The 17382-nt window shown below is 39.1% G+C and overlaps 1 long non-coding RNA gene across 1 annotated transcript; it reads left to right on the top strand.

The window, feature by feature from the left end:
* The first annotated feature begins 3764 nt into the window (after positions 1-3764).
* Positions 3765-7768, top strand: LOC120517784. Its single transcript, XR_005631103.1, has 3 exons — positions 3765-3836; positions 5845-6004; positions 7632-7768. It is a non-coding gene; the product is annotated as an uncharacterized LOC120517784 (long non-coding RNA).
* Positions 7769-17382: the final 9614 nt, after the last annotated feature.

Genomic DNA, 17382 nt, shown 5'->3' with positions numbered 1-17382 from the left:
CAATCTGAACACTCATAAACTTATAATGGCTGGGGACTTTAATTGTGTTCTAAATCCACTTTTAGATAAGACTTCCTCCACAGGGGGAACGGCAACTAACACCGCAAAGATAATTACAAAGTTTATAACTGATCACAACTTATCAGATCCCTGGAGGTTTTTAAACCCAAATTCAAGAACATATTCTTTCTACTCACCAGTACATCATTGCTACTCAAGGATTGATTACTTCTTTATAGATAATAACTTCTTGCCTAAGATTAAATCTTGTAAATACGATGCTATTGTTATTTCAGACCATGCTCCGATGATCTTGGAGCTGAAATTACTAAGCCCCATACACTCACCCCGCAGATGGCGTCTCAATCCGCTTCTATTAGCTGACGAGAATTGTACTGAATTTATATCCAAACAAATTGAATTCTTTCTAGAGACAAATACATCCCCTGAGATCTCTGCAGGAATACTCTGGGAAACTCTTAAGGCCTTCTTAAGAGGACAGATTATCTCATATCTTTCCCACAGAAATAAATCCGAGCGAAGAAAGTAGCAGAGATAAAAGCGAAATTACTAAAATAGATGAAGAACATGCCAGACTACCAAGCGAGACTCTACATAAGAGGAGGCAGGCTCTACATTCAGAATTAAACCTCTTGACAACTAAAGAAACCGAACAACTAATTTACAAATCCAGACATCATTATTATGAACATGGAGAAAGCTAATAAGCTTTTAGCGCAACAAATTCACAAGCAAGATGTGCATAGCGCAATCTCGTAATTACTAACACGAATGGAGATAAAATCATCGAACACAAAAATATAATGTACACTTTTAGAGACTACTATAAATCCCTATATACTACTGAGTTTAAAGAAGACAATATACAATCTAATGCATTTCTGGATAAATTACAGATACCACAAATTGACGCTATTAGTGTGGAGGAGCTCGATAAACCTCTGTCATTATCAGAATTACTGGATGCTATAAAGTCACTCCAAGGTGGAAAAGCAGCAGGCCCTGATGGCTACCCTGCAGAGTTTTACAAGAAATTCTCCGCTCAGCTAGCTCCCTCCTATTAGCAACATTTACAGAAGCCAGAGATAACCAATCTCTTCCACAAACCTTTCGCCAAGCACTAATCACTGTCTTCCCAAAACAAAATAAGGACTTATTACAATGTGCATCATACAGACCAATTTCACTTCTGAATAACGACGTTAAAATACTCTCTAAAATCATAGCTAGAAGGATGGAGAAAGTGCTCCCCTCAGTAATATCACAAGACCAAACTGGATTTATTAGGGGCCGACACTTATCTTCAAATCTTCGACGCCTGTTTAATGTAATATACTCACCAACTAAATCAAACACCCCAGAAATATTATTATCATTGGATGCAGAAAAAGCATTCGACATGATTGAATGGAAATACCTTTTACTATTTTGGAGAAGTTTGGGTTTGGCCCGAACATTTGTGCATGGATTAAATTACTGTATACTAACCCAGAAGCTTCAGTTTGCATCAATAACATTTGCTCAGACTACTTTAAACTAGAACGTGGCACAAGACAAGGATGCCCTTTGTCACCACTGCTGTTTGCAATTGCCATTGAACCACTGGCAATACATTGTCGAAATACTGATCAGATAAAGGGGATTAGCAGAGAAGGACTGGAACAGAAAATCTCATTATATGCAGATGACATGGTACTGTATATATCGGACCCAGAAAATTCTGTGCCTGCAGTCTTAGCAGCACTCACAGAATTTCAAAAGCTCTCTGGTCTCAGAATTAATCTGAATAAAAGTGTACTCTTTCCGGTGAATTCGCAAGCATATAATATTAGATTAGACACCCTTCCTTTTATCATTGCAGAACAGTTTAAATACCTCGGGGTAAACATCACAAGTAAACATAAAGCTCTTTATCAACAAAATTTATCGTCTGTATGGAAAAAATTAAACAAGACTTGCATAGATGGTCAACCCTTCATCTCACACTAGCTGGAAGAATTAACACTGTTAAGATGAATATTCTTCCTAAGCTCCTTTTTATTTCAAAACATACCAATATACATTAATAAATCGTTCTTTAAGCAATTAGATTCAACAATAACCTCATTTATTTGGAATTCTAAACATCCACGCATCAAAAGAGCGACTACAAAGACAAAAGGCAGAAGGCGGCATGGCTCTACCTAACTTCCAGTTTTATTACTGGGCGGCAAATATACAGTCGATAAGAACCTGGACACAAATAGAAGAACATACACAGGCATGGACCGCAATAGAAGTAAAATCCTGCAGTACTTCTTTGTATTCCTTGCTTTGTGCTCCAATAAACACACGTTATCGGCAATACACTAATAACCCAATTGTGCTCCACTCACTTAGAATCTGGAACCAATGTAGAAAGCATTTTAAGACGGAGAAGCTTCTTTCTGTGGCACCTGCAAAAGAACCACCTCTTTCAACCCTCACAAACATATGCAGTTTTAATATCTGGAAAAATTTGGAATTAACTTGCTTAGAGATCTTTATATAGACAACGTCTTTGCATCCTATGAACAATTACATTCCAAATTTAACATTCCAGCTACAAATTTCTTTCACTATCTTCAAATCAGGAACTTTGTTAAACAGAACCTTCCAGATTTTCCTCATCTTGCACCCTCATCCACGCTGGAAAATTTATTGCTCAATTTCAAGGAGTTAGACTCCATCTCTACAATATATAAAATCCTTTTACAATCCCTTCCTTTCAAAGATCCAAGAGGACACTGGGAAAATGACCTCTCAATTAATATATCAGAAAAGGAGTGGAAAGTAGCAATGCAGAGAATTCACTCAAGCTCCATATGCAAAGCATACAATTATACAACTCAAAATTATATATCGAGCACATCTGTCTCGACTAAAACTCTCAAAATGTTTCCAGGGCATGATCCAACCTGCGAACGTTGCAACCAAGCCCCAGCCTCACTAGGTCACATGTTCTGGGCCTGCTCCAAATTAACATTATTCTGGACAAAAATTTTTAATTACCTCTCAGACAGTCTTGGACTCACAATCCCTCCTAACCCATTAACAGCTGTGTTTGGGGTTCTTCCAGAGGGTCTTAAAGTGGAGAAAGACAAACAAACTGTGATTGCATTCACTACACTGTTGGCACGCAGACTTATTCTGATAAACTGGAAGAACCCAAACTCTCCTCTTTTAAGTCAGTGGGAAACTGATGTGTTATATTATTTAAAATTGGAAAAAATCAAATACTCAGTTAGAGGATCTGTGCAGACTTTTTTCAAAACATGGCAGGATCTAATCAGTAATATTTTGAAATGATTTATAAAGCACAGAGAATTTGTTGATTTAGGTATTTTTAAAAGCCTTAAATTTTACACCGTTTGGCTTGCTCTCTCTCTCAAGGGTGGGGATCGATCTGTTCTTAGCATAATTCTTTTTTTTTTTTTGTAAAAATTGATTGCTATGTATTGATTGTAATAAAATTAATAAAATGAAACAGATGCAAACAGTGGATAGTGGACTCTTGAAATAAGAATAAAAAATTCAGTGTGGCATTGTAGAACAGAATATTTCATTTCAGTTTATTCTTATTACACCTATTGTGGAAAACATTTTTTTTTTCACAAAAATAATTCACATGTGTAGAACCACAACCATCTGAATATCTCCCAATGATTAGCGTCTCCCTACTACAAAGTTCAAATGGGAACTGCAACATTGAATCGCGATGAACTGTGAAAGATCTAACTTGCTAGACATGCTGCTGACATGCACAAGTAATTTCTGCTACATGCATCAACTAAGAGGTAACGCAAATAGATTTTTACAGTAAATTAATTTTTCTTGTGTGTTTTGCTCATAGAAAATTGTATTTATTTAGAATATCAAAATAACAATCAGATTTTCTATTGGCGTCAGTAACAAATTTATCTGTTTTCACTGTGACAGTCAACTTGTTAACAACATTCTGGGGCATCTTATATTAAGCCTTATATAAATAACACATATTACAGAATGTAGCTCTAAAGTAAAAAGGGCACATGTTGATTATGTAAACACATGGTGCTGCCACAATACTATTCCCCCATAACCTGTGTTTCTAGAAAATGGGTAAGCACGCATTAGGCACATGGGAGTGCACAAAACAGCAAGAAAGAGCTCTCTTTACTTCAGTTCTTGTTGCACTCATACAATTATTTGCTTTAAGCCAACCTACTATGACACCTGGCCAATGCTGCAATGTCAAAGTGTAAGAAAAAGAGTCAAGTGATGAGATGTGGGGAGACTGATCATCCAATGAAGAAAGCATCTGTGCAAATGACACCGAAAAAATTGCATTGGATGCAGATGAAAACGATAACAACAAGAGAGATATGAACATTGAGCAGATAATGAAAATGACTGTGTCAGTGGTCCATCACATTTTACTAGTGCTGACAATACTCACTCATCACCCCCGTTCAGGCTTAACATTCAAGAAACCTACTCCACAGTTTCACACCAGTTCTAAAATCAGCCTTTCACTTGTGCTCAAGTCAACTTCACTTGTGATGTCATAACAGCTTGTATTGATCCCAGTTCAAAAGCCTTAGTCCACCACTGTCCTGACTACATGTTAAGTTAGAAGGTTAGGAAACACCAAAAAAGGAATTGGCATGTAGGGGTAATTATTCTTCTAAAAATACAGTAGATAGATAGATAGATAGATAGATAGATAGATACTTTATTAATCCCAAGGGGAAATTCACATAATCCAGCAGCAGTATACTGATACAAAGAAACAATATTAAATTAAATAGTAATAAAAAAATAAAAAAAAGCAGACAATAACTTTGAGTAATGTTAGCATTTACTACCCCGGATGGAATTAAATAGTCACACATTTTTTTGGGAGGAACGATCTCCTCAGTCTGTCAGTGGAGCAAGACAGTGACAAAAGTCTGTCACTGAAGCTACTACTCTGCCTGGAAATGACACTGTCCAGTGCATGCAGTGGATTCTTCATGATTGACAGGAGTTTGCTTAATGCCCGTCACTCTGCCACAGATGTTAAACTGTCCAACTTTACTCCTACAATAGAGCCTGCCTTCTTAACAAGTTTGTCCAGGCGTGAGGCGTCTTTCATCTTTATGCTGCCTCCCCAGCACACCACCGCGTAGATGAGGGCACTCGCCACAACCGTCTGGTAGAACATCTGCAGCATCTTCTCAGAAAGTATAGTCGGCTCTGACCTTTCTTACATAGAGCATCAGTATTGGCAGTCCAGTCCAATTTGTCATCCAGCTGCACTCCCAGATATTTATAGGTCTAATTAACTCTTTGCCTCTAAGTATGAAGACAAGTCCATCCACTTTACCCATTGCTGTTCACTTAGCATCTGCTGTTCTCAATTATGAAGTGGAAAAGATGTAAAATGAATAATTAATACTTTAGTGATGATGGACTCATCTAAAACTGACTCAGATTTAAGAAACATTTCACTAAGATTTTCACCCTCATGATACAATGTACATGGAGGTTATTATAATCAGTTTGAGAATTAACACCAGTACAATGGTGCAATGTTTAACACTGGAACCTTAAAACTTCAAAGCATTTGGTCGCTGTCAGTGTACAGTTACCATGTTCACCTTGTGTCTATATGATTTTTTCCATGTATAGGCTTCCTCATGATCATACATAGAAAGTCTTTTAATACCCTTTTCCATTTTTCAGACCCTAATGACGATGAATTTTTGTGGCTACAAAGGCCAAGTCTGGGGCAATTTTCAAACATGAGCTACTGCATGTGCTAACCTCTGATCATTTTTGCAGTCATTTCAAGTATGTTTCACTGTGGAACAGAGCATATCTGGATAACTGGGGATAAGTTGGATATTGGTGATGTGATCCCAGTCTCAGTTAGTCTCAGACTTGATTCTGCATCCTAGAGGCTGCTTGCCAAACAGAGAGGACCTGAATTTAAAGACTGCAGGTCAGTGTACTTGTGTGATCATGTGCTGTGGTTCAGTCAACTTGTCACATATATTGCTTACATGTCTTCTCAAATTATCCTGAGTATAATGCCTACAAAAAGATTGTAAAATAGTTGGAAAAGCATACAAAAGATGGGAAGGGCATTCCTTTGAACGAGAAACTTGAGTTGATAAAACATAGGTAAACAGACTTATTAAGTGGTATTTAATGGAGGGAAATGTCTTATTTGGTGTTTTTGATGACTAATGCTACTATTAAACTCATTTTTCATGTATGTTGGTGTTATTTGCACAAAAATTGAGGACATTGTTTCACTTGGCCAAATGTTTTTCCTTTTAAATTAATGGTAATTAGTAGTGTTTATTGAGGAAATTTACCATAGTGTTTTCCACAGAGACCTTATTCGCGGAATTGTTCCTGTCCAGCTTAGATAAAGTTTTTCTCCCAGAGCCCCTGATGTTTTATGGGGCTAGTGTGACATTGCAGAGTTGTAGTAGTCATGTTGGACAGAGATTCCCGATCTGCGCTACCTGCCCAATTTCTGTTGTGTATCAACAGCCTTTTCATGTGTGTGCAGTGTAAAAGTACTCTACCTCATGCCCCATCTGCTCCATGCATACGCGAATAATTTACGGTGTATGCACAAATATGTGATGTTGCTACACAATAGATATTGCAGCCAAATTTGCACCTGACATCCATTTAAAATATGTTAAAAATTATAAAAATTCACAATATTTCCGTCTGAGGGGCACATTAGCTGACATTAATGAAAATATAATCAAAACACTTTGTTTATCTGCATAGATTCATTTTATGTGATGTCTTCACAGTTATGCTCCTCACTATGTAGTGCAGATTGGGTAGTGACAGGGATCGATCCCCAAGGATATAACGCTGATCCCTTGCATCACAGACTCTGTGGGTGTTAGTCATATTGATAAGAGCTGTGGAGACTCAGACAGAGACAGATGCTTCCCTAGCACTTAGGGTAACTCAGAAGACCATTGCACTGTTATAATGAGCTCAAAAACTATATTGTTTCTTCCGTTTCCCAGAAATTTCCACATTTTTGTCAAACTTGAGGTGAATGGAATTCAGCAGGGTTCACTGATCACTAGTAAATAATTATTTATGTTACAAAAATTAACCTTAGAAAATTTTATCAGGAGAAGATAGGTTTGTGAAGTGGGGGAAGCCACACATCAAAGTCATAATGGATTAGGTTTATTTGTTTTTAAAATTGTGCCCAAATAAATCAGGGTGTGGATGTACAGTATATGTTAAAAAGTGAAGAGGCTATTCATTCGGGATCACTTTTCTGTTTTGCATCCATTTTTGCCAGGTTCTAATAACATAACTTCACTAAAACTGGGTTCATAAAATGAATGAATGATTTGTTTGGGATGTTTAAACTGCTCATGAAGCTGCAGGCACTGAACTTTGCTGTGGTGTCTAAGGTTGGCAGACCCCAGTCACTAAGTCTGCTTTTGATGCAAACAGCCATCTGAGATGAAGTAGATATCTAACTTTGCATTACAAAGCTCAAACCATGAAGAACTCTGACCACTTGAAAGAATCTTTAATTCACGCCAAGCCTTTTCTTTTTCTTCTTCTTTTTCCAGTGATGGGCAGTTTCCTGTCTTGTATGTAAAGGGAGAATGAGGTTTTGCAGAAGTAAACGGTTTCCCTAGAACCTCCGACAAATATTGGATCATACATTTTGCATTTCAATCAAACTATTTGTGGTTTATGAACTGTTGCAGTGTGGTGGGTGAGCAACATCAATGTACCTTTGTCTTTGTGTCTGGAGCTTGCATTTTGAATAAATCTGTCAATCATGGGTGCCATTGTTCCGAGGAATAAAGATTTTGCACAGGGCTGTAACACCTCAAAATAGCACAACACAGAAAAAGTTAAGAAGCTCAGTTGTGCGATTAGCAAGTAAAATAACAAGAGGTCGATAGTGCTGACTAACAAATGGGATTGTTGATGATATGCTAGCTTAGTTATAAAAATGATAACCATACCAATAATAATGCTGGGAAAAAAGGAAAACTTTAAAGTAATACTTTTTACACTTAGCTTATTTAGATACAAGTGGAAAAAGAATAAAAAAGAGTAATAATCTTTCTTTCAATAGCACATTTTATAACAAATGCATCTATATATCCATTTCAGTTATAAAAGTATGCTAACCCTGGATATGCCAGGAACCAATCCCAGTAGGAAGGCCAGGCAACCTACAGTAAATCAATATAACTGGGAAGTGTTGAAGCTTCATGTTATATTGTACCTAAGGTGGAGTATAGAGCAATGGTGTCAATGCAAAACTGTTCATTACAGAACATAAAGAAAACAGTTTTTTTTTTGTGACATCTGTAGAAGCTGTTAGAAATTGTGTCTGACACCCAAAAGACAGCAGCAGCCACTGTATGTCAATGTGATGAACTCCTGGAGCTCTGCCAGCCCATGTAGCATCACTGCAAAAGGGCAGGGAGGAGAAGTTAGAGAAAATGTCTAAGTAGCCCAATTATGCATTTTTTCTGCAGGTCTGTTCCATCTGCCTCAGCCAAGCCCTTTTCCAGACATCCTGAATTCCAAACTAGACACCATAGTACAGAGTGGGTCTCCCTGTTTATCAGAATTGATTTATTCATTCACAAGAACTGGTTTTCATTTTCTTGACTAATGACTAATGTCACATACCCAATGATTGACTTTAATAGTCAGCAAGTAGCTTCAATTTTATCTTTAGTCTTAGGGGCCAGCTTGTGTGCATGACAGCTGACAACCAATGACACTGGGCCCTGAAACTCCGGCCTGGGAGTTCACAGCTGATTCCCCTCTTGAACTACAGTACCAGTTTAGTCTTTTAAAAGGAAGCATGGAATGGCAACTCCCTTAAATTAGCTAAAAATGCAATAGTCATAATATATGGTCAGAGGACCTCACATCCCATACCACAGGGGATACATTTTGTGCTATACCGAGTAGCGGAGCATGAGGGTGAGATTCAGATATTGCTGCAAGTACCAAAAGCCTACCAATGCCAGGTTTCTAAACTAGTACACTCCTACCACCTTGGAGTCCATTTGGGCTTCAATAGGACATTAAAAAGGATCAAGCTTCGATTCTATTGAACAGGAGGTCTGCTGTTTTTGTAGTTCCTGTGTCAACAATGGCAGGTTCCTCAGAGGGAGCACTCTTCTCTAGTTCCCTGCCTTCATTTTATTTTCCCTTTGAGCAGTTTGAGGTTGATATAATAAGACTGCTTGAACCTTCAGCCCAGAGATATGAATATATTTTGGTTCTTGTAGATTATGCTACATGGTGTCCAGAGGCTATTCCCTTGTGACCAACTAACTCAAAAATATTGTACAGAATCTCGTGGGGGTCTTTAAGCAAGTTTGTATCCCCAAAGAAGTCTTTATGAAGCACAACATGCCTTTTATTGTGGATACACTCAAGAAGGTTGCCAAGTTACTCAGAATTAAGCATTTAAAAATCTCAGCATATGAACCTTCAAACTGATGGTTTAGTTGAGAGGTTTAATAAAACACTTAAACAAGTTCTGCATAGTTAGAGAGGGCAGCAAGATCATTTACTTCCCCTTATTCTCTTTGCATATCGGAAAGACACACAAGCCCCCACAGGATTCTTGTCTTTTGAACTGTCGTATGAAATATACCCCTATGGTACTTTGGACATTGTAAAAACGTGACTCCCTGCATGGCAGCAGTGCTACCGCTCTGCCACCATGCTACCCCCATATTTGTAATTATTAACAGCATTCATTATTTAAATGAAGTTAACGGTTTATCTGTAAAATGTAATATACATAGTTTAATGCATTTCATCATGAAAGTGATATCAAGTATAAATCTAAGGATTCTAAATGTGCAGAGAGCTGGAATATCATACATTTAATGTGTTCTGTGTGGCGATTGCTGCTTGCTGCTGCTGTTAATGCAGGGGGAATCCCCAAAAGCATGTAGCGTGTAACAACTGGGTTGGTTTTAAGGTGATATTTACAACGGTCTACTTCAATGATAAAATAAACTATGGGATTAAAATAAATATTTCAAGATTTAAGATGAAATTTCCACTTTAATCATAAAATACACCTTTTTACTGTGTCCCTAACTTTTTTTCTCTGTGGGTTAAATACGCTGCCATACATTCTGATGCTGTTGTGAAGGTGCAAAACAAAAATGAAAGATGACACAGAAAACGGTATGTTAGACCTTTAAAATGTATGATGTCATTACAATGGGGAACTCTTGAATATAAAAGCACCACGTATGCATTTGTATGTTGGAATTTTGCTTCACCACATCAAATAATTCATCAAACATCAAAGCACGCATATAGATCCTGTATGATCTGCATAGTGTCTTTCTGTCACTTGTAGATAGTAAACAGAGACGTCACGTTCCGACTTTATCACACTGTGCCCCGCCAACTTTTTGCAGATACTGCAACTCATACACACGTCGCTTTAATTTCTAAGGACATGCTCAGAGAACATGTCAAATGAACGCTCGGAATACGTGGCAGCCATGACATACGCGTTCTGAGCGTGAAGTATAAGAGTTCACTTCCAGAGATTGCTTCATAATTTTGGTTCTTGCATCCCATTCAAAACTATTAGCCCATTGGCAAGGGCCATATTAAATCAAGGAAAGAAAAAGTCTTCTAGATTATTTGATGAAACAGCCAAAGTGACAGCTAGCCAAGAGGATCTGTCATGTGAGCTGTTGAAGGAAAGGGACCCTAGCCTGACTCTGGCAGATCCTGTTCCTTATTTGCCAATAGTTTAAACATCAGTATTGGAGTTAATTTGACCAATGTGAAACTACCACTGCTCAAAGCTGCCCATCCTGTCTATCAAAACATTGTCACTAAACCAGGGTTAACTGACAAAATTGACTCCTGGACCAAAACATCTCCTCTCACGTAGCTGCAGTCCATTGGCTCTGCATTGAGGGAACAGGTGGGAAGGATGTGGGCACATGGTCTCATGGCTTCGCTGAAGGCTCTGCAGCAGCAGTATGACGGGTGGGCTCCAAAGTGGCAGCCCGTCCCTGTTGGGCCCCACGAGTAGGCTTCTCACACCCCCCCCGAGTTGGTTCACCAACTCCAGGAGCCCGTTCATGTCACGGAAAGGGTGTCTCTGGACCTGCTGAGCGAGGTAGTCCGGCATAGCGTATACTAAGGCTTGACAGGCTACCTGCTCGACTACCTGGCGGGCCTGTTTGACATTTGGCCATAGCCAGCATCCGAGCTTGCCCCAGAACTCTAACGCTTGGGCCGTTGGCGGGAGATCGGGATTGAATCTCCAGTGCCACCATACCCTCACCTGCTGGCCAGAGGTAACACCGTAGCGTTTGTACAGCTCGGATCTCAGGAGGTCATATTGGGCGGCTTCCTCCTCGGGGAAGTCGTGATAGGACCGCTACCCAGGCGTTTCAGGTAGGGAGCCAGGTTGGCTGCCCCTCCGACCGTGGCCACTGATTACGTACCGCCTTCCTCTCTAAGATGGCCAGGTATGATTCCAGATCATCTGCTTCTGTGAGAGGGATGATCAGGGGTGGTGGGGGCCGTGCGGGTTCCGGCTTCACTGCCTCCGCGGCTGCCAGCCACCTCTTTGTTTCTGCGAGCTCCGCCTGGGTGGCGGCCTGGTCCATCATAACTGCCTGGAGCTTGGTTGCCAGAGTAGTTAAAACCACGTTTAAGTTCTGCCCTTCCGACATCTTTAGGCTCTATCCTGCCAACTACGCCAATCTGTGAAGAAAGAACAACAAACACAGAGTGAAGTTTTGGGGTTTTTAGCTCCGTATACTGTAACAGAAATCTTTTCCACGTATCCACGTTCTTTGTTACAATAAAATCAAACAAGGACATAGAATGATGGGAGGACGGACAATTTATACAGAAGGACCGGAAATTAAAAGGTGGAATGCTGGGAAAATCTTGATGCTGGATGGGAGGTTGACATCATCATGGGGGGACTGGAGGGAAGAAAGGAACACGGAAGTGTTGCAGCTTTTTGGATCGTTTAGGTGGTGTTACGGCAGCGGCTCCTCATTCTGGCTGAGAAAACAAGAAGGGAAAGGTTAGTGCGTCGCGGCATGAGATGTTGCGGTGCTGTTCGGGTCCTTAAACTGATCCCAATGCGCTCATGCTTGACATATGTAATATATATATATAAAGACTATTTGATATAGATTTCAGTTTAAATTACACAAATAGTATTATGTTATGCTGGACACACATGGCAATTCATTATTATTAACCTCCTAAACAACTCTGAGTACAGTACAGTAGCTGGGGTGTTCTGTCTCCATGGCACTGTGCCCAGAGAAGGGGAAAGTGAGAGTCTTGACACACAGCAAGCATCACTGTCTGAATCTGATCAGACAGGCCTGCCACCGCTAGCAAGCTGTCTCTCATGTTTGGTGCGTGTGCCCAATTCTCCTGCATTTGATTAAACGAAGAAAGGCAACACAACACACTGAATGCAGAGGAATACCTGCACAGCTTAAAAAGAATGACAATGAGGGCAGTGAATTCTGGAGCTTCGAGCCAACTGGGTTTGACCAGATCAAAGAGAAATATGCATACACATCCGCTCTGCTGAAACAGCAAGTCTTCATGTATTATCTTAAAATTAATGAGATTAGAAATAATAATAAATGATGGGGGCAAAAGGAGTCTGATTACAAACTGCATCTGCACCACTGATACATGATAGAGGTGTGTAAAGATGCAATGATTTGTTTTGTACAAATGCTACAGTATATACGGTAGGAGAATATCAATATTTGAATTGTGCATTGGCCAGGAAGGTGACTAGTATTCATGTGTATGGCTGGATGAGCTGAAACAAAACTAACCAGAGATTGGTGAGCATGTGCCTGGAATTTAGATCACATTGGAATTGTTCTTTAAATGCATGACACTATATAATAGGATGACCGATTGAAAGATCCAGATACATTGATTAATGTGATTCCAGGTTAAAAGCCAAATTACTTTTAATCCGTATGTCTGTTCTGTTCAATATCAGTAAAGCCATGCACAGCTAATAATTAGACTGACATCAGAATGTTAATACTAACTCTATAAATCGTTTTTCATCAAAATAAAGTCTTTTGTTTCACAGCTTCAGGAAACTGGTTTCACACTGGTCTCAGATTGGTCACTGTTGGTATTATACATATGTCTGTGTGTGTATTTTTTTCTACTAAATTATAAGTATTAAAGTTCTCAATGTTCATACTAAAAATGTGTGTATAAGGTTAATAAATAAAATATAAATACACCATGCAATGGACTGCTATTCCATTGGGCAGTAAGACAACATCTACTCTAAATGCAAAGGCTTAGCCTCACAAGGTAACTTGTAGTGCAGTCACCATTCATTGGGAGGAAATGGAAGTGGTGCAGAGCTACAAGGATCCGGGGGCTAACATAAACACCATACTGGACTTGTCTGACAACACAGTGGTGCTGTACAAGAAGGGCCATAACAGACTGTACTTGCTAAGGAGGCTCAGGTCCTTGATGTGTGCAGCAAACTGCTGGAAATGTTCAACCAGGCCATGGTTTTCAGTGTGCTGTTCTATTCCGCGGTCTCCTGGAGAAGCAACTTGATCTCAAAAGATGCACAATGCATGCATAGAATTGTCAGGAAAGCCTGCTCCATCACGATGCAAACACTGGACACACTGGAAGCTGTTAATGGCAAAATTGGATGCCATCATGAAAATTGATTCATTCCCTCCATCATCTTCAGAAGGTGCTCCCTTGGAGCACTTTTAGCCACAGGCTCATTCCACATCGGTGTGCTAGGAAGCACTTCTGGGGATCCTTTCTGCCCACTGCTAACAGTTAATTCAATGCTTCCTCCCGACATACTCTTTATGTTCATTTTGATATAACTGCACAATATACCGTATTTATTTACTCATTAGTTGATTGATTGGCTGTATTATTTGTCCTGTTAGTCTGTGTTTTTTTATGTTTCTGCTGCTTTATGCATTGGATTTTTCTTATGGTATTAATAAAGTTTATCTAATCTAATCTTATCATGTCACAAGTATTAAAAGCCTCTGCAACTAATACGACAGAATATTACCTATTAAAAAAATCAAAACTAAATTCAGTATAAATGCTGCAATCAACTGCGAACAGCTAACAAATCAAATTTCCTTCAGAAACACAGGCATTATTAGTGGCACAATAACAATCGTGCACTTTATAATCTTTATTAATTGCATTAGTCCATTCTGTACTGTTATTGAACTACTGTACATCAAGGCATTCAGAGAAGAATAGTTGTTTCCAGTTGTGTGAGGCCCCTTTTCAATACTAGGGTAATCATAACCTTGTAATCATAATAGGCTTTTCACTGACTTTTAAGAATTTTAAAAAGTAATAGTGCAGGTACTTGACTTGGTCCTGATAGGCTTAGATCTCCGTGACCCTGATTTGTATTAAGCAGATTTGAAAAGGGATGGATAGAGAAAGTAGCCCTGAGATGTGCTTTGAAATAAATTCAATGCAAAATACTTCAAATTAATTGTTATGTAGCTGTTTTCAAATGAGTACTTGCTCATAATATTAGAGAGTCAAGGTGAATACATTGACAGAGGGCATAGAGTTTCTCTCTGTATTTTCCTGCTTGTGCTCCAGACAATAGGGTGAATAAAAGCAGCTCAACACCATTTGGAGTTATGGGAGTAAACAAGACGTTAAAGGCAACAATTCACAATGGCTGTGTACTCTGATTTAAGCAATTCAGTGCCTGATAACTCTAAGAGATGTCTCACCTTGGGCAGATCCATCAAGTCTTTTCTCTTGACCTTTGGGATAAAAGCTGCCAAACAGCCCTTAAGCTGGCCACTGTGCTATCCATAATGTTTTCCTATCTCCCCTTGTAGTGCATCAGTGATATATTAAAATAGTGTTGTCCTCTGTATCACTGCCTGCTACTGTTTAATTCCATAAACGTCTCTTGCTTTGAATTGACTGAGTCTGGCATTTCCAGCAGAGGAATGTATGGGCCTGGAGATGTTACATAGCACCATAAACTCATTCTCTGTGCAGCGTTTCGAAAAACTGAAAGGCATTGTTCACAAAAGTCACTGCAGTCAATTGTGAATGTCTTTGACTTTGGTGGCTCTGGGACGAGAAAGAACTTCTCAGCAAGGTGCACAATAAAGGTAAAACATCACTGAGATACGGCATGGATGACTCCCCACAGTTTTAATGCAGAGTTCAGTTCCAAAGTCTCATGAGTTTTCAGCTTCTGACTAAACAGCTGTAATATCCGTAACAGTCTTCTGGTAACTTTCACTGTAGCCAAATGGTTAGCTCCTTGGTCAAAAAGGCATTTCAGTGTGTCACCGTTTTAGTGGATGATAGCTCTGGGCTTCCTGAGGTGTTTGTACTACATACATTGCAAACAATCCTCAACAGCTCTTTCCACAGACTTAGCATAAATCACAAGTAATTGAACCAATGAACATACGGTATATCTAGTCTCAGTCTTTCCAGTAACAAGTCTCTCTTTGAAGCCATCTGCCAGACATAAACTTGATTCGTGATTTTGTCAGGGCTAATTTCAGTTTTCTTTGTCTCACCTTTGATAACATTTCTCAACGTCTCAGCATCGCCTTTTTCTTATATTGTCATAGTCAAGAGAGGTCCTGACACCTCTCAATTCTTGGCTTCACTGCTCACAGCTATAAATATATTTTTGCTGCCCTTTAGGGTCAACCTTTGCTGTTTAACTCTGAATTCATACGTTTTTGGCTACTTCCTCGTTGACCATATTGCCTATCATCTCAATTAACTCTTTCTATATTTAAGGCATTGTTTTGAGGATCTTGAAAAGTTATGTATTTGTGCATACAGCAAATGAAAGGAAAAGTCCACCTGGACTATCATCTGTCATATTGGCAAATCTACAAATATATTCTCTTAAAGGGATCTGATACTCCAGCACATCAATGGTAGTACAGTATGTGCTAATTGATTTGAGTTAACCAGCATAGAAAACTCCATTCCAGGCTCTTTACGATTCTCTTGTTCTTTCCGCCTGACCTCATGGGCAGTATGGTGTTTCTATCAAGATGGGTGTTTATTCAGTCTCTTGTTCATCTCCAGTGCTTGTTTCCAACTGAAATATCCTTTCACTCTAAATGTTGCACCTGGCAATGACCTGCTGAATAATCACTTTATAAGGACAGCAAAATATTTTTTTTAACTGAATATTTGAGGTAACCCCTGATTCTGTACCTGGCCTTGGAAAACAACATCTTTTTTATTGACATGCATTTTCATTGGATATTTGTTGAATATGATTTATTTTGATTGTTTGTGTCCAAGTTATCTAACAGTGAACAAACGTTTGACTCAGCCTGACTCTACTTGACGTCTTCTTCACGGCTAATGTTAGCATAAGCTTTGATCCTATCACTTGCTAGCTGCTTTTGTCACTATCAGTATGTATGGTTGTTTAGTATCAAATTGAAAGGGAGAGGCCTTTCTGATTTTTTTAATGTAAAGTAGAAGTAATTTGACTCATTTTATAACATCCAAACTATCCATCCATCCATTATCCAACCCGCTAACTACAGGGTCACGGGGGTCTGCTGGAGCCAATCCAAGCCAACACAGGGCGCAAGGCAGGAAACAAACCCCGGGCAGGGTGCCAGCCCACCGCAGACATCCAAACTATGATTTTTCTAAAATGATGTGGTCTGCATTGCAATTTGCAACAGGCTATACTAACAACTTTAGACATACGCACAAAAGTGACACCGAAGGTATTGTTGAGTTATCGCCAGTGCTGACTAACCAGTCCAGGTAAGAAACATACCCATTCTCTGTAGAAGAACATCTATCAATCAAAAGTTGCCTATTTTATTCTTTGTGAGTTTACATGTAAGATTAAGGGTGCAAGATACCACTATTGTCACTGTACAGTACAATGAAATGTCATTTGGAGCAAGCCTATAGATGCTTTACTGTATATAAAAGTATATAAGAGTAGACAATAAACCAAGTAAACTAAGTAAAGCACAGTTACAATTAACAATTTCAAATATTCACAGAGTAAAAGTAAATATATAGTAAAAGTAAAGGTAAACATGTAATCACAGATAGAAAAATAATGAATGAAGTTGCAGTGACGGTTACAGTGAATGCAATGGTCATAAGCTCCACATGCATGAAGTATAAGTTTGTGACTACATGTGATTCATGCAGATGTTCAGGTCAATCAATGGTGCTTCTGTATAGGAAGGGGCAGAGACTGCTGTGCATTTAATAGGCTGATTGCTTTGGGGTAAAAGCTGTTCTTCA

The sequence above is a fragment of the Polypterus senegalus genome, chromosome 17 (genome assembly GCF_016835505.1).
Source record: "Polypterus senegalus isolate Bchr_013 chromosome 17, ASM1683550v1, whole genome shotgun sequence".
Taxonomy (NCBI): domain Eukaryota; kingdom Metazoa; phylum Chordata; class Cladistia; order Polypteriformes; family Polypteridae; genus Polypterus; species Polypterus senegalus.
Note: the sequence above shows the minus strand (reverse complement) of the source record. Positions and strands in the feature narration are given on the sequence as shown.